The sequence below is a fragment of the Pelophylax lessonae genome, assembly GCF_965119305.1.
Source record: "Pelophylax lessonae genome assembly, chromosome: 4".
Taxonomy (NCBI): Eukaryota; Metazoa; Chordata; class Amphibia; order Anura; family Ranidae; genus Pelophylax; species Pelophylax lessonae.
Window position 1 is genome coordinate 550,242,454 of NC_138771.1, and position 16,441 is coordinate 550,258,894.

The window sequence follows — 16,441 nt, forward strand, 5'->3', positions numbered from 1 at the left end:
TTCAGTTCTGTTGATTAAGCAGAGATACTAGAAAGTTGTCTCCCAGCAATGGCAATTCCCATTGTGCTGCCAAAAGTTGGTCATGGATGGTTAACCTCTTGCCAACCGCCGCATGACTATATACAGCGGCGGTCAGCCCCTCCTGGGCAAAGTGACATATATATACACGTAACTTGCCCGTGAGCCAATAGGGGGCGAGCGCGCGCCCCCGCTCGTTCTCGGACACTCAAGCGCGAGTGACCAGCGGCTCGGATGCCCGCCGGTCACTCGCGATCGTCCGCTGCAGAGGGAGAAAGGCAGGCGGCTGATGTAAACATACGATCCTGCTATTTAGGATCGTATGTCTCTGTGGTTACATGAAAAGCCACGCCCCTTTACAGTAAGAAGCACGCCCCTAGGGACATATTTAACCCCCGCCTCTCCAATAAAGTTAACCCCTTCCCTGACAGTGTCATTTTTACAGTAACAGTGCATATGTATAGCACTGATTACTGTAGTAATGTCACTGGTACCCCCAAAAGTGTCAAAAATGTCAGTCAAGGGTCCGATCTGTCCGCCGCAATGTCGCAGTCCCGCAAAAAAAAAAAAAAATAATCGCAGATCGCCATTACTCGTTAAAAAAAAAAAAAAAAACACCAAAAATTACAGAAATATTTCCCTTAGTAAACGCAATAAATTTTGCGCAAACCAATCAAAATACGCTTATTTTTACCAAACATATGTAGCAGAAAACAAATTGGCCAAAAATGTTAAAAAATTAAGATTTTTAAATTTTTTTGGGGAATTTCATATAAAAAAAAATGTGAAAAATATTGTTATTTTTGGAAAATTGTCGCTCTTTTTTTTGTTTATAGCGCATGAGCAAAAAATCTCACAGGTGATCAAATACCACCAAAAGAAAGCTCTATTTGTGGAAAAAAAAAAGGCGTCAATTTCATTTGGGTACAGCGTCGCACGACCGCACAATTGTCCGTTAAAATCACGCAGTGCCGAATCGCAAAATAGGCCCTAGGCAGGAAGGGGGTAAAATCTTCCGGGGCTTAAGTGGTTAATGTGGTTGTGAAGGCAGAAACTTTGTGGACACAGAGCCAGCTCAGGAGCGTCGCCCTGCGCTGCATAGAGCAAGCAAGTATAACATGTTTAATATTTTTAAAAAATAAAATGTAATCTTTTACAATCACTTTAACAGTGCTAAAGTATAGTGATGCGTTACTTTTCCTCATACACAACAAGATCACACCGTCAAGGAAAGCCTCTCTCAACCAGTTCTGTGAAACTCTAGGCTTCCTTCAGAGATATGTAGGGGTTTTATTGAGCAATCAGCACTTTTTTCATACCGATGATCCTTTGAACTATCTGTAAAAGGGGCATTCTTCTCACCGACAATGTAAGGAGCATTCTTCCCCAATGAGCACCAATGTATGAAACATTTCTTCACTGACCCCTAGGAAATTATTAATTACTGAAAATAAAGTTAGCAAATTGGTCAGTCCTTGGTGTCAAATACGCCAAGTATGTGACATTCTTTTCAAGGGCTCTTCCGTGTTAAAAAGGTTGAGAAAGGCTGCTCTAGCTGTGTTTTAAAAAAGCTATGTATATTTTTTAACTAATTGGTGCCCAACTCCTTTGATGTAAAAGGTCTTTTGAAACTAGCACATATGAGTGAATGAGTCAGAGCAGTCCCTCAATTCAATGACAGATACAGCATCTTAATAGAGATAACTTCTGCTGTGCTCTATTAAGAGAACCCATTGTGGCATGAGAAATCCCTTGTCATGCCTTAGGCCAGTTATAGACAGTTCAAATCTCAGTTGGTTCCGATTCAACCATGTATGGGCAGGCTGAATGTACCAAGCCGATTAATAGGTCAACTTGTGTACAAGCAGCCTGCTGGATTTACTTGCGATTATCGCTAACAGAGTTGCCAACCTACCAGATTGAAATTTACTGACATGACACCCAAAATTTACTGGCACAGCTAAGTTTTTACTTGCATTTCAAAAAGTTACAAAATTACAGTTTTAAACACGTAACTCCACTTTTGATGAGAAAAAAAACATTCCCCTCTGATCTATGGTGATCTAGGTGCATTGCACAGATTAGAACAACCTTTGTTGCGGATTCTTACCTTTTTGTCATTCTAAAGAAAACCCTGTGTGTTTCTCTGTGCTCATGTGAGAAAATGAATCTAAATATGAAGCAGATGTGCACCTGCAGAGCACTAATGAGGAAAATCTGCAGGGTCTGCATCCCTTTGGACATGTTCCTATTGGGAATATCTCACGAAAAAATGACATTGTTGTTGCAGGGGATGCCTGAAATCGGACTTGGATCTTAGTGTAGACTTCTGGGAAAATCAGTGAGCCAATCACATAAGCAGGAAATTATGTTTCTGGGGTGTGTTCAGTATATTCTATGTACAAAACCCCTCCAGGTAACCATATCACATTGCATTTTCAGAAAATTACAGCGGCTGCAGAATATTAATTATTAGTAAATTATTAGCAGATAGTTTTTAATAACATTCAATTACAAAATGACTTGTGTTGCAATTGTATACGCTATATTTTTTTTTTTTTTTTATGTGCCGTTTTATTTTTCCACAAAAGTGGAAGTAACATTTAAGTGCAAATTTCAGTATTTAGGCTACAAACAAGTACAATATGTGATTAGTAATGTGATTTAATTTAAAAGGTAGATATTAAGGCAAAAAAAATGGATTTTTGTAAAATCTTACCGTAAAATCCTTTTCTCTTAGCTCATTGACAGACGTAGTCCTCGGTGATACACCACCTTCGGGTTATGTTGCCTCCACAGGAGCAGGACTAGACAGGAAATTAAAAAGCTCTGGCCACACCCCAGGGGCAGTCCCAGAGGGTATATCCTCTCTCTCTCTGCCTCAGCAAATCAGTTATGTGAAAAAGCAGTCTTTAGAGATTTTAACCCAACTCAAAAAAACAGAGGGGCGGGGACTACGTCTGTCAATGAGCTAAGAGAAAAGGATTTTACGGTACGATTTTACAAAAATCCATTTTTCTCTAGCGCTCATTGACAGACGTAGTCCTCGGTGATACACCACCTTCGGGACGTCCCAGAGCAGTATCACAACTGAGGGGTGGGAAAATGGAAATCAAATCCCAATCTAGAAGGCCCAACCGGTGCCAACTAGAAGTTTACAATGCTCATCTTTAATGATGAGACTCAACAAAAAAAGAGACAAATTTTTTTTTTTTTTTTTTTTCAAACAGAAAAAAAAAACCCTCGAGGTAGACCACCGGTCTCCTCAAATTGCGGCCTGCAAAACCTTGCGGCCAAATGAGGCATCCGCCGATGCCGTCACATCAATTTTATAGAATTTTGTAAAGGTATGTACTGACGACCAGGTGGCCGCCTTACATACCTGGACCACTGACGCCTGATGGCGAAAGGCCCAGGAAGTACTGAGCGCTCGAGTGGAGTGCGCCCTAACAGGGAACGGAGGACTCTGACCCTTAATAGAATAAGCCTGTACCACCGTTTGTCTAATCCATTTGGCAATGGTCGCGGCAGATGCAGGCAAACCCTTTCTGGGGCCATCCGTGATCACAAAAAGTGAATCCGTCTTACGGAATGATTCCGTAGCTTTCAGGTATACCCTGATTGCCCGAACCACATCTAAGGAATGCAACGCATGTTCCCGATGATGCTTGGGCTGAGGACACAAGGAAGGTAGTACAATATCTTCATTCAGATGAAAATCTGAAACCACCTTGGGAAGAAAAGATGGCTTAGGATGAAGTACTACCTTATCCCTATGAATCACTAGGTATGGGGACTGGCATGATAATGCAGCCAGTTCTGACACCCTGCGAGCAGAAGTAATAGCCACCAAGAAGGCCACCTTCTGGGATAAAGTAAGCAAGGGAATCTCCCTGATGTTTTCAAAGGGAGGTTTCTGTAGAACCAACAAAACCAAATTAAGATCCCAAGGCGGTAAGGGCGCGCGGACTGGAGGAGCCAGGTGCCGCACCCCCTGGATGAAATTCCGCACCAAGGATTTGGTAGCTAAAGGCTTCTGAAAGAAGATTGCTAATGCTGAAACTTGACCCTTGATGGTGCTCAAGGCTAGCTTCTGCTCAACCCCCTGTTGCAAAAAGGCCAATATTCGAGACACCGAATAGGTACGTGGAGGAAATCCTAAAGATTCGCACCACGCAATATAAGTTTTCCATGTGTGATAATAGACTTTGCTGGAAGTCGCTTTCCTTGCTTTAATAAGGGTAGGAATGACTGAAGCTGACAAACCTCTGTCCTTCAGTACTTGGGTCTCAATGGCCAGGCCATTAAACCCAGCGACTGTAAAGCATGATGGTAAATTGGTCCTTGAGACCACAGACACTCCCTGAGACGAAGTTCCCACGGAACGTCTACGACTAACATGTCCAAGTCGGCCAGGCCGGCTTGAGGAGGCCAGTCTAGAATTTCTAGGACCACTGGCGCTGATTGGATCTGAACCAGGCGTCCCTAGAGGTATCTGGCCCCGACCATCCGAGAAAGTCTGGTCGTTTTCTGTTCCCACACATTTATCAGATACCTGATAGTTATCAGGAAAGGTGATCTTTTCTGGTTGAACCTCAGGGACCGAAGTCACCCGACTAGAGGCTACTTGACCTATCTGGTCAACCAGATCCGATTCCTGTGAGGTATCGGGACTAATCTTAGGAAAAGGTAAAGGAAAAGATCTATTCAGGGAACGGTAATTACCGCTTCCTGTAGTACTTAAATGTTGGAAGGGAAGAATCGCACCGGTAGTAGTGGTTGATGCTCGCTGAATACTGGTGAAAACGTCCCCCCACCCTGAAACCGGGTGGGGGCGCACCTTCAGGCTGTGTACTCCTTTGCTTCGGGTTTGGCTGGGTTGGTCCTTTGCTTGTCCGACCAGCCCTTCTTGAACCCTCCTGGAGGAGTCTTGCCTTTCCCGCTAGTACCAGCCGGACGCCCTCTATGGGCGGTAAAGAAAGGTCCTCGCTTGTTGCGAGGTCCCTTAGCTTTAGCAGCCTGTGGCAAAAAAGTGCTCTTGCCCCCAGTGGCATCCTTAATGATTTCATCTAGGTTGGCCCCAAATAGACGATTCCCCTGAAAGGGGAGATTTGTCAAGGTCTTCTTGGAACCTAGGTCAGCTGACCAGCATTTTAACCATAGCACACGTCTGAGGATCACCGCTGTCTTAGATGCCTACCCTGATAAGGGAGTAGTGTCCAAGGCTGCGTCACAGATAAACTGTAGCCCTTGTATAATCTGTTCCATCAAATCAGATGTCTCCTGGGGAATATCTTTTCCCCTAAGATCTTGGCGTACCATTTTCGCCCATTCCGTAAGTGTCTGGGAAACTAGACCAATAACAATTACTGGTCTAAAAGCTGACCCTATCAGAGAGAAGATGGTGCGGGACTCTGCTTCCATCTTTCGATCCACCGGATCCTTAAAGGACGAAGTGTCCTCCACTGGAATAACCGTGGCTTTATTTAGCCTGGAAATAGGCGGATCCACGACTGGTGGTACCGTCCATTTCTTAATGATGGATTCCTCAAACGGATAGCGTCTAGCAATACGCTTGGAAATAGTAAAGGTACGCTTAGAATGCTCCCATTCTCCTTTAATCTGATTACCGAAACATTTAGGTACAGGAAAAGCCTTCATCGTCTTGATGGGCTTATTAGTACCAAAAGGAATCTCTGTTTCAGTTGCCTCTGCCGGTAAAGCCTCAAGTTTTAAGGTTTCCTGCACTGCCACAACTAGTGCGTCCACCAATGCTTCTTCCTGAATAATAGCAGGAGAAGAAGCGTCCTCCTCACTGTCTGAGGGGGCTTTACCTGGGATAACAGCCCTTGCAGAGGAACCTGCAACTGCCGTGACCACCTCTGAATCTGAGTCAGAGGTGTCAGATGGTATAGGGGTAGGCGGGGGTCGCTTCCTTGACCCCCGTCCCCGACAGGCCGCCTCCACCCGAGCCACCATAGACTCCAAAATTGCTGTAAATGACTCTATACTCTGTGCACCGGCGGGTCCCGTGGCCCCCTCGAGGGAAACAGGTGGGGGAATATGTGTGGCAGGGTCCATGATAACTCCAGTTACTTCCTCAAAAATAAAACTTTTTTTTTTTTTTTTTTTTTTTTTTTTTTGACCCCCAGCGCCACAAAAAGCCCCTTAGTGTTACCTGCTAGGGATCCCTATCGATCGAGAGAGAGAGAGATAGACCCCCAGGCTCACCACTTGATGCTCAGAGTTTAACTGCAACAGGTTACAGCGCTGTCTTAACAAACAGGAAGTCTTTTGGCTGGCTGCCCAGGAAGAAAGGAGGCGGCTCCGCCCCTCTGTACGCCTTTCGGCGCCTCCCCCAAGCTCCACGAGGTGTTTGGATCACCTCAAACATGGCCGCCCCCATGCTGGAGACACGAGGCTACGCCAAAATGGCGGCTCCTGCGATCCAGCAAAAAAAATGGCTGCGGCCCGTACTGAATAGCGGTGTGCTGCAGGGCACACAACACTCTCACTGCATGGGGATATGGCGTGGTTGGCGGTACCGGCCCTGGCGGACCGCATGGCCGTTCGGGAGGCCTGCTGATAGCTGGAGATCTGATTAGGAAGGCAGTCTACATGTCCGTGGCTTCTGACTGGTAGGTAGCTTATTCTTAACCCATAAGATTCCCAGAATGCCACAGATTACATCTTTAAAACATGTTTACAATTAGATTGTTAGCTCCCAAACCAAGCCTCCTGGCTTTTTGCACACATAAAATCACACTCAAAGTAGGAGGATCTGTGTCATGTTGTAGGATAGAAAGGGACTCTATCTTACCATACAGAGAGGGGCCCGCGTTCACCACAAGACCCGTCAGGGGAAAAGGGGGAACATACTACTCACCATACCGGAACCAGGCGGGCATCAACTCCTGACAGTACCCCTCTCCACCGGGGCGGGAGGGCTGTCGACCGATACGGACGCCGTGACTCATGGTCTTTGGCGTTTCAGCGAGACGTTTAACTCGCGTGGACAGTCCTTTAATGGGACTTTGTCGCGGCCGACCCAGCGCGGAGCTATGGCCTGCACGCGCTCGTAGGCTGAACTGGGGTGACCACCGGATCTCAACATCCAGCCCGTCGCCCAGTTCAGCTTTCTTGCTTGAAGATCTCACAGGAACACTGGAGAAAAAAAGCTGTCTAAAAAAAAATTCTTTAAGAAAAAATTCTTGCCAGGACCTAAGATCCCAGCAAGGTGTCTAGGTCCTTACTCCTAACTAGACAGAAAATAACTGATTTGCTGAGGCAGAGAGAGAGAGGATATACCCTCTGGGACTGCCCCTGGGGTGTGGCCAGAGCTTTTTAATTTCCTGTCTAGTCCTGCTCCTGTGGAGGCAACATAACCCGAAGGTGGTGTATCACCGAGGACTACGTCTGTCAATGAGCGCTAGAGAAACATTTATTTTAAATTTTTGATATAGTAAGTGGCTCAGGGACAGAACTCAGGAGGGCAAGAAATTAGAATGGGCGGCTCACACATGAAATTGACTCTCACAGTGGCACTGACAGTAGTGTGAAGCAGCACAGATGACACCCCACCGACACGTCCCATCCTGAGTCAAAGTGACAGTCTCTATGACATAGTACACGACAAACACAAAATTTTCCGCATTGAAAGTGGGCCCAAACGTGGTTCTGGTCTAGACTCTAATCCTGGCTCATCTGGATATTTCATGCCTTGCTGCCCTTTAAGAGACTGGGGAAGTCAATGTGCTAAAATTTACAAATAAAACAGATCAATTGATCAACAGATCAACAGGCCTAGTGCATTCATCAATATAAACCTTTAATAAGAGGTAAGTATTATACTCACAAATAAAACGCACCTGTCACAGCTTTTCATAAAAGAAAGCAGCTTTAGGTCCACGATGAGACATATCACATAACGGATCAACTATCCAGCAGTACAGCAGGGTAATGCGTTTCGAGGCCTTGTCTCTTTCTCAGAGCCCTCTTTTACTTATTACAGATTTATATTGAGGACAATGCACTAGGCCTGTGCGCCCTCGGTTTTATTTTGTGAATTCAGTACAGTCTCTCTCCATGCCAGGTGGTGCCTTCAGTCCACTCCAGTCCAAACAGCACTGACCGTCTCGCTCCTGGCTTGATTTACTCCAATCCAGCAGACCCGTACACGGGGCTCCAGCCACTCCGCTTGGTTCACTTGCATGACATCACATGGCACCACCTCCGCTAGACCCATCCCATGCTGGAGACGCCCGAACACACAGTACCAGCATTTCAATGGTCCAGGCTAACTCCAGCCCAGAACTGCACATGTGCAGTTTCAAGTGTCACAGATATATTTTTTACTGGCAACCTTTTTCTGTCACTGGCATTTACTGGCAGGAGAAGTGTGCCCGTTTTCTACTGGCTGCCAGTAAAAATACTGATGGTTGGCAACACTGTTTGCAAGCAACTGCTAGCAATAACCACTGTCTTCCCCCCCCCCCCCCCCCCCGCCAGAAGAACATGATGTCGGAAGGAGGGATTCCTGTCAGCATTGTCTGTGTTAATGGGGGAAATTGTTTGAATTACTTTCCTGCAACCAAAGTGATTTACACTATCTATGGATGGTTGCAATGAGGGGCTCACAGGGATATAGGTGCAGACAAAAAAAGCTTTAATGGTGAAGATAAACACACATAAAAAATATAAACAGGTAAATCTAATCAATAAAAGAGGTGTGGAAGCTCATCAGGTGAACTGTTTGACTCCGTGGACCCCTTGGGGGTCAGAATGGTACAGACAGCAATAAAACACATTGAGGTCCCCACCCACCCAGTCCCAGTATGCACTGTTGTTGGCGGGCTTAGTGTGATTAGTCGAGGAAACACGACCTGAAAATCACTCAGGAAGCCCGAGCAACTGTGCTGTGGCCAGGAGGGAACTATGGTGGGCCCGTGGAGGGAAAGTACATGGGGATGCCAATAAAGTGTGGGGAGGCACCTGAAAAAAATCTTGTAAATATTGATATGACGTCATGTCAAAAAGTATCATCAGTGCATCACAAAAATTGGACAAAGTAAAGCATCATTGTCTCATGTAGTAACAGACAACACGGGCCTGCTCCCTATGATGTAAGTCTCATTTCCTGGCTGAGAGCCTCCAAGGAAACCTAGCCCAACGGGGCAGTGCACGGAATGGTGGTGCTGGGAGGGATCGTGGCTTAACCAGCCGTTTTGCTTAATCAGCAAGTACCAAAAAAGGTAGGATATGTTGGGGGGATCCGGGCTTAACCAGCCACTTTGCTAGGACAGCAAAATAGATGAATGTTTGTTTCCTAAAAGGGATCTCCCGTGTGAGTAGAGGTAGGGCTGTATAATAGTCCCAAATAATGGCTTATCGCCAGAGATACTGGTTCACTGGGTGGCTGATCCACAAGTTGGCAGTGCCTGAACAGCTCAGACGTCTAGAGTCTGCATGAGAAAATCAGGGGCCGCTTCCTAAATAGTATCATTATTCCCATCATTTGTATATATATATATTTTTTCTGCCCTCCTGAGTATCCATACTGTAGGACAGTACACCCTTTACTCAACTAATAGCATGGTTTAGGCCATCTAATTGCTTTCAGTACACTACCTCCTGCCTTGATGACCATGCTCTGCATTAGAGTTGTACCCCGGCTCATGCCAAATTACTAGTGGGAATATATGTTTACCTTAGTGTCTATTTATGTTTTTACTTTGTCTATACACTATATGGTTATTTACTAACCCGGTTATTGTTAAGCAAAAGTGTAAACTACATAGACCTCGACACTATGTCTTGTGAGACGGCCTTGTTTCCCCCCCCTCCTCCCGCCCCCTCCCCTGTACTGGACTTTTATTACCCTTCACCGCCAGGTCTTTTATATGGTCAAATTGACCGACATCGGGAACCAATACCAGACTGTACCGCTGTGGTAAAGTGGTGGTAGTACCACATTTATACCACCAGATGGCCTCAGTCTTAACATCTCCGGGAAGATCTAATTGTTGATTGCTGTCACCATGGTTTCAGCCTATATAAACGTACCCCGGAGAACGTGATGACGTCCTGAGGAAGCGTGCGTTAGCACGCGAAACGCGTCGACATCACACGTTGACGCCCCGCCCACCCTTCGTCCCCGTAGGAGATCGCACCGGACTGGCTGTATACTTCCACCGTGACCCGGAAACAGCACCAGGACTGCACCCGGACACGGAACTGAGTCTGCCCCTGCAGTTTCCTCGATGGTAGAGGCCACAACGCCACTGGCAGTTACAAATCCATCGGACAGCCGAATCATCCTTCATCTGCGTCTGCCTGCCCTGACTGTGACCTAAGAGCGGAGTATGCTACCTCCATCCCTGTTATCCTGGATGAGCACGGGTGATATCTGGTAAGACCAACACTTTCCTTAATACACATCCAACTTTGGATCATCAGTTATACATGGTCGCTACACCTCATCCCCGGAACCTTTAGCAGCTCCAGCCAATGGTCTGACCGGGACTTTTCTCATGCAGACTCTAGACGTCTGAGCTGTTCAGGCACTGCCAACTTGTGGATCAGCCACCCAGTGAACCAGTATCTCTGGCGATAAGCCATTATTTGGGACTATTATACAGCCCTACCTCTACTCACACGGGAGATCCCTTTTAGGAAACAAACATTCATCTATTTTGCTGTCCTAGCAAAGTGGCTGGTTAAGCCCGGATCCCCCCAACATATCCTACCTTTTTTGGTACTTGCTGATTAAGCAAAACGGCTGGTTAAGCCACGATCCCTCCCAGCACCACCATTCCGTGCACTGCCCCGTTGGGCTAGGTTTCCTTGGAGGCTCTCAGCCAGGAAATGAGACTTACATCATAGGGAGCAGGCCCGTGTTGTCTGTTACTACATGAGACAATGATGCTTTACTTTGTCCAATTTTTGTGATGCACTGATGATACTTTTTGACATGACGTCATATCAATATTTACAAGATTTTTTTCAGGTGCCTCCCCACACTTTATTGGCATCCCCATGTACTTTCCCTCCACGGGCCCACCATAGTTCCCTCCTGGCCACAGCACAGTTGCTCGGGCTTCCTGAGTGATTTTCAGGTCGTGTTTCCTCGACTAATCACACTAAGCCCGCCAACAACAGTGCATACTGGGACTGGGTGGGTGGGGACCTCAATGTGTTTTATTGCTGTCTGTACCATTCTGACCCCCAAGGGGTCCACGGAGTCAAACAGTTCACCTGATGAGCTTCCACACCTCTTTTATTGATTAGATTTACCTGTTTATATTTTTTATGTGTGTTTATCTTCACCATTAAAGCTTTTTTTGTCTGCACCTATATCCCTGTGAGCCCCTCATTGCAACCATTCACGGAGGGAAAATCTTGTCCCTCCACCTCTCTACCTTTTTTGTCCTCATATCTTAGGTTGCGCTGGGTTCCCGGTCCCATCTGACCGTGTGGTACGTATCCAAGTGCTTTCTCGCCGACATACCTAGTCTGGCTTGAGAGTACCACCTCAGCTACTCAGTTTTTTATCAATATTTTTTCTGCCATGTTACCCGGATTCCCAATGAATCTACTTTAACTGAGAAAAGCTGGTGGTTACTAGCAGACTCGGATGAAGATATTTTGACTCTGTGGACCCTCTTTTGGGGTTCAGACGTGTTCTCAGTGTATTTTATTACCTGGCGGTTCATAGGTTTTACTGTACTTTTTAGTCTATCATGGCATTTGTCCTTGGGGACAACTTTGATGCAGAGATTAGGGCAACATTTGGGAAAAACTTGACACCTGAAGAAACTATTGGAGAAAACCTTAAATCACAATTTAAGGAACATAAGAAATTACTAGTCAAGTCACTTAACCGAAAATGGGATATTCTCTCCCTTGAATCATATGTAGAACAGGGTATTATCCCAAGAGGTTTAAGGGAGAGAGTGATACCAGCAACACATCTGCATACGGATAGGTTTCTACAAAAATGGAAAGCTGTCTGCATACAGCATGGGCTTGATGTAATGAAGCTCATTATCGAGGAAGAGAAAATCCAGCTGGCAGATTTAGAACAGGAGATTAAATTAACTACGGAAAAACTTGAACCACTGAAAGATCTCGAGGAATTCGAACAGCAGAACGAATATCTTAAGAAAGAAATCGAGAAGGTACAAAAAAATCTACGCAGTACCAAGCAATCCAAATTTCAGAGGGACTTAGGAGATTGGGAAACTGGGGAAATCTTCGATCTCACCTCTAGGAGAGGTAGGTCACGTAGGAGAGGTAGCACACAAAGGAACAGATCTTGGAACGACTCGACCTTCTCGGGAAGTGATGACGATGAGAGGTCAGTGACTTCTTTAGGACAAGACTCTCAGGGAGATCTGGACAATCACCCTGCGGCCATAAAAGGTATCCTAAAGAAAACATCCAAAAAGGCAGGGGGAAGAGGAAGAGGAAGAGGAGAGGCAAGCGGAGGAGAAAGAGTGGAGATGGGAGAACGGAGAACACGATCCGGGAAGCGGAGATAAATCAACAAAATAACATGCTGGTCCCCGTTATAACTTCTCCTAATTCAAATTTGAGTCCAAATCCAACCCCGGTCCTTGCTCTAGCTCCCTCCTCGGACTCAAAGGACCAAAAAGTGATCAATCTGTCTGACTTCCCTGTGGATCAGAGACACATTGATCTACTGGAGAAGGGACTCTCCTTCTCACCAGTAAACAATATGGATCACTTTGAGGTATACAAAGATCTCTGTCTCTTCCTAAGAAAAATTTACTACAGACTACTTCACGCTACTGATATGAATTCTGATGGTGACCAACAGGGGTCACAATCGAATGACCAGGAGGCCATAGAAATTCTCACATCATTACTTGACGAAAATGAATCCAGTGATGACGAATCCCTGGATTCTTCCCCTGACCTTAGAAAGGCGAACATCCGTATACGGTCTACCACAATGCCCAAGTTTAGAAACAACAAGTGGCTTAATGTCTTTGCCACTCTTGTTGAAGAAGACCTCAAAAAGATTTGTTGGGAATGGTCGCCACCTGACAATCTTACCTGTGACGAGAGAACGGCCCTAAAAGAACTAAAAGAGGCCAAGGGGCTAGTGATCAAAAAGAGTGACAAGGGCGGTAATGTCGTTCTGCTCTCTGAGGCTTCTTATGAAATGGAAGCAAATAGACTTCTCTCAGACCAATCCACCTACAATAAACTCAAAGAGACGCCCTTCCCTAAAGTCCAGGCGAAATTGAATGAAAAACTCAAATTTGCCAGAGAAGCAGGCCTTATCACGAATAAGGAGCTAAAATTCCTGAAGGTGACTGACTACAATATCCCCACTCTCTATATAATCCCGAAAATACATAAGAACATTCGGGACCCCCCTGGGAGACCCATAGTCTCAGCAGTAGGGGGTCCTCTGGAGAAAGTGGGGAAATTTCTTGATTCCCTCATCAAGGAGTTAGTCTGTAACTTACCCTCCTATGTCAGGGACACGGGTGACGTTTTGAATAAAATCCGGGACTTATACTTTGAAGGGGAAGTGATCTTGGTAGGAATAGACGTGGAATCTCTATACACCTCCATCCCCAATGCCTGGGGCATACTAGCCACCTATCACTTCCTCGAGAAAAAGTTCCCCCTATGTGCAGCACAAAATGAATTTCTTGTGGACATCTTGGATTTTGCCCTGTCCCACAATTTCTTTCAGTTTGCGGGCAAATATTATCAGCAAATCAGAGGCACAGCTATGGGGGCACCTTGGGCCCCCTCCTATGCCTGCCTGCATCTGGGACTGTGGGAGGAAGAGACAGTATACGCCTCGTCTATGTACCAGAGCCATGCACTCACATGGCTTAGGTACATAGACGATGTGCTGCTGGTCTGGAATGGCACAATAAATCAGCTCCAAGAGTTTCTGACCGAACTCAATAATAATCCTCGGAATATCCACCTCACCTACACCTGGAATAAGGAATGTATCTCATTTCTTGATCTAAAAATTAATCTGGAGAATGGGAGATTAGTCACTTCCACATTTAGGAAACAAACGGCTGCCAATACCCTCCTTAGGGCAGATAGTCTACACCCTACTGCTCTGAAGAGGGGCATTCCAGTTGGTCAGTTCATAAGACTTAAACGCAATTGTACCAAATACAGTGAATACATTAAAGAGGCCAAAAAACTTTACCAACGATTTAGAGAACGAGGATATTCCCACCGCACTCTTCGCAGAGCCAAAAGACAAGCCGGACAAAGAACACGTGACCAACTCCTTACACCTAATCCCAAGATTAATGACCAAACAATGACACCACCGAGACTAATCACCAAATTTGGTACCCAATGGGGTGAAGTACGTAGTATCCTAGAACGACACTGGCACGTGCTACAAAACACTGAAAGATTGAGGAAAATTGTAGGCCCAAGACCACTTCTAGTGGCCAGGAGAGCCAAGAACCTAAGTGATCACCTGGTGCATTCAGAATTCACTAAAACTCAATCTCATGGTAACTGGCTGTCAGACCTACCCAAATTTAAGGGTATGTACCCATGTGGACACTGCCACATTTGCAAATATGTCGAAAAAAGCTCAGTCTTCTTTGATTCAACTGGCAAGAAAGAATTCAGGATAACCTCCTTCATTAATTGCAGTACATCTAAACTCCTATACCAGATCACTTGCCCATGTGGCAAACACTACATAGGCAAGACAAAAAGGACTCTGAGAATCAGAATAGGGGAACACTTAAAAAGCATAAGGCCGAAAGAGGACACCCCACTTGCAGAGCATTTCAATGAATATCACGGAGGTAACCCCAGGGGCCTAAGAGTTAAGGGGTTCTGGGCCCTCAATATTTCACCCCGCAGGGGTGACTTTGACAAAGCACTCCTTCGGGCTGAAAAAGCCTGGATTTTCCGGCTTTCCACACTTACACCATATGGGCTCAACAAGGAACTAAGCCTCAAGGTCTTCCTGGACCCCTAAACATAGCCCCTAGCCTCTTTATCCTCACTACTAGTTTATAGGACCTGTAATAGCCATGGCTAAATCTCCCCCCCTTCATGAGCTGTTTGCCCCCTGTTCCCCCTTAATCAGGGGCCGCTTCCTAAATAGTATCATTATTCCCATCATTTGTATATATATATATTTTTTCTGCCCTCCTGAGTATCCATACTGTAGGACAGTACACCCTTTACTCAACTAATAGCATGGTTTAGGCCATCTAATTGCTTTCAGTACACTACCTCCTGCCTTGATGACCATGCTCTGCATTAGAGTTGTACCCCGGCTCATGCCAAATTACTAGTGGGAATATATGTTTACCTTAGTGTCTATTTATGTTTTTACTTTGTCTATACACTATATGGTTATTTACTAACCCGGTTATTGTTAAGCAAAAGTGTAAACTACATAGACCTCGACACTATGTCTTGTGAGACGGCCTTGTTTCCCCCCCCTCCTCCCGCCCCCTCCCCTGTACTGGACTTTTATTACCCTTCACCGCCAGGTCTTTTATATGGTCAAATTGACCGACATCGGGAACCAATACCAGACTGTACCGCTGTGGTAAAGTGGTGGTAGTACCACATTTATACCACCAGATGGCCTCAGTCTTAACATCTCCGGGAAGATCTAATTGTTGATTGCTGTCACCATGGTTTCAGCCTATATAAACGTACCCCGGAGAACGTGATGACGTCCTGAGGAAGCGTGCGTTAGCACGCGAAACGCGTCGACATCACACGTTGACGCCCCGCCCACCCTTCGTCCCCGTAGGAGATCGCACCGGACTGGCTGTATACTTCCACCGTGACCCGGAAACAGCACCAGGACTGCACCCGGACACGGAACTGAGTCTGCCCCTGCAGTTTCCTCGATGGTAGAGGCCACAACGCCACTGGCAGTTACAAATCCATCGGACAGCCGAATCATCCTTCATCTGCGTCTGCCTGCCCTGACTGTGACCTAAGAGCGGAGTATGCTACCTCCATCCCTGTTATCCTGGATGAGCACGGGTGATATCTGGTAAGACCAACACTTTCCTTAATACACATCCAACTTTGGATCATCAGTTATACATGGTCGCTACACCTCATCCCCGGAACCTTTAGCAGCTCCAGCCAATGGTCTGACCGGGACTTTTCTCATGCAGACTCTAGACGTCTGAGCTGTTCAGGCACTGCCAACTTGTGGATCAGCCACCCAGTGAACCAGTATCTCTGGCGATAAGCCATTATTTGGGACTATTATACAGCCCTACCTCTACTCACACGGGAGATCCCTTTTAGGAAACAAACATTCATCTATTTTGCTGTCCTAGCAAAGTGGCTGGTTAAGCCCGGATCCCCCCAACATATCCTACCTTTTTTGGTACTTGCTGATTAAGCAAAACGGCTGGTT

General features: G+C 46.0%; 1 protein-coding gene across 1 annotated transcript in view; it reads right to left on the minus strand.

The window, feature by feature from the left end:
• LOC309553706 (DNA-directed DNA/RNA polymerase mu-like) overlaps window positions 1–16,441 on the minus strand; it is a 185,739-nt gene that overhangs the window by 116,469 nt on the left and 52,829 nt on the right. The window lies entirely within an intron of this gene.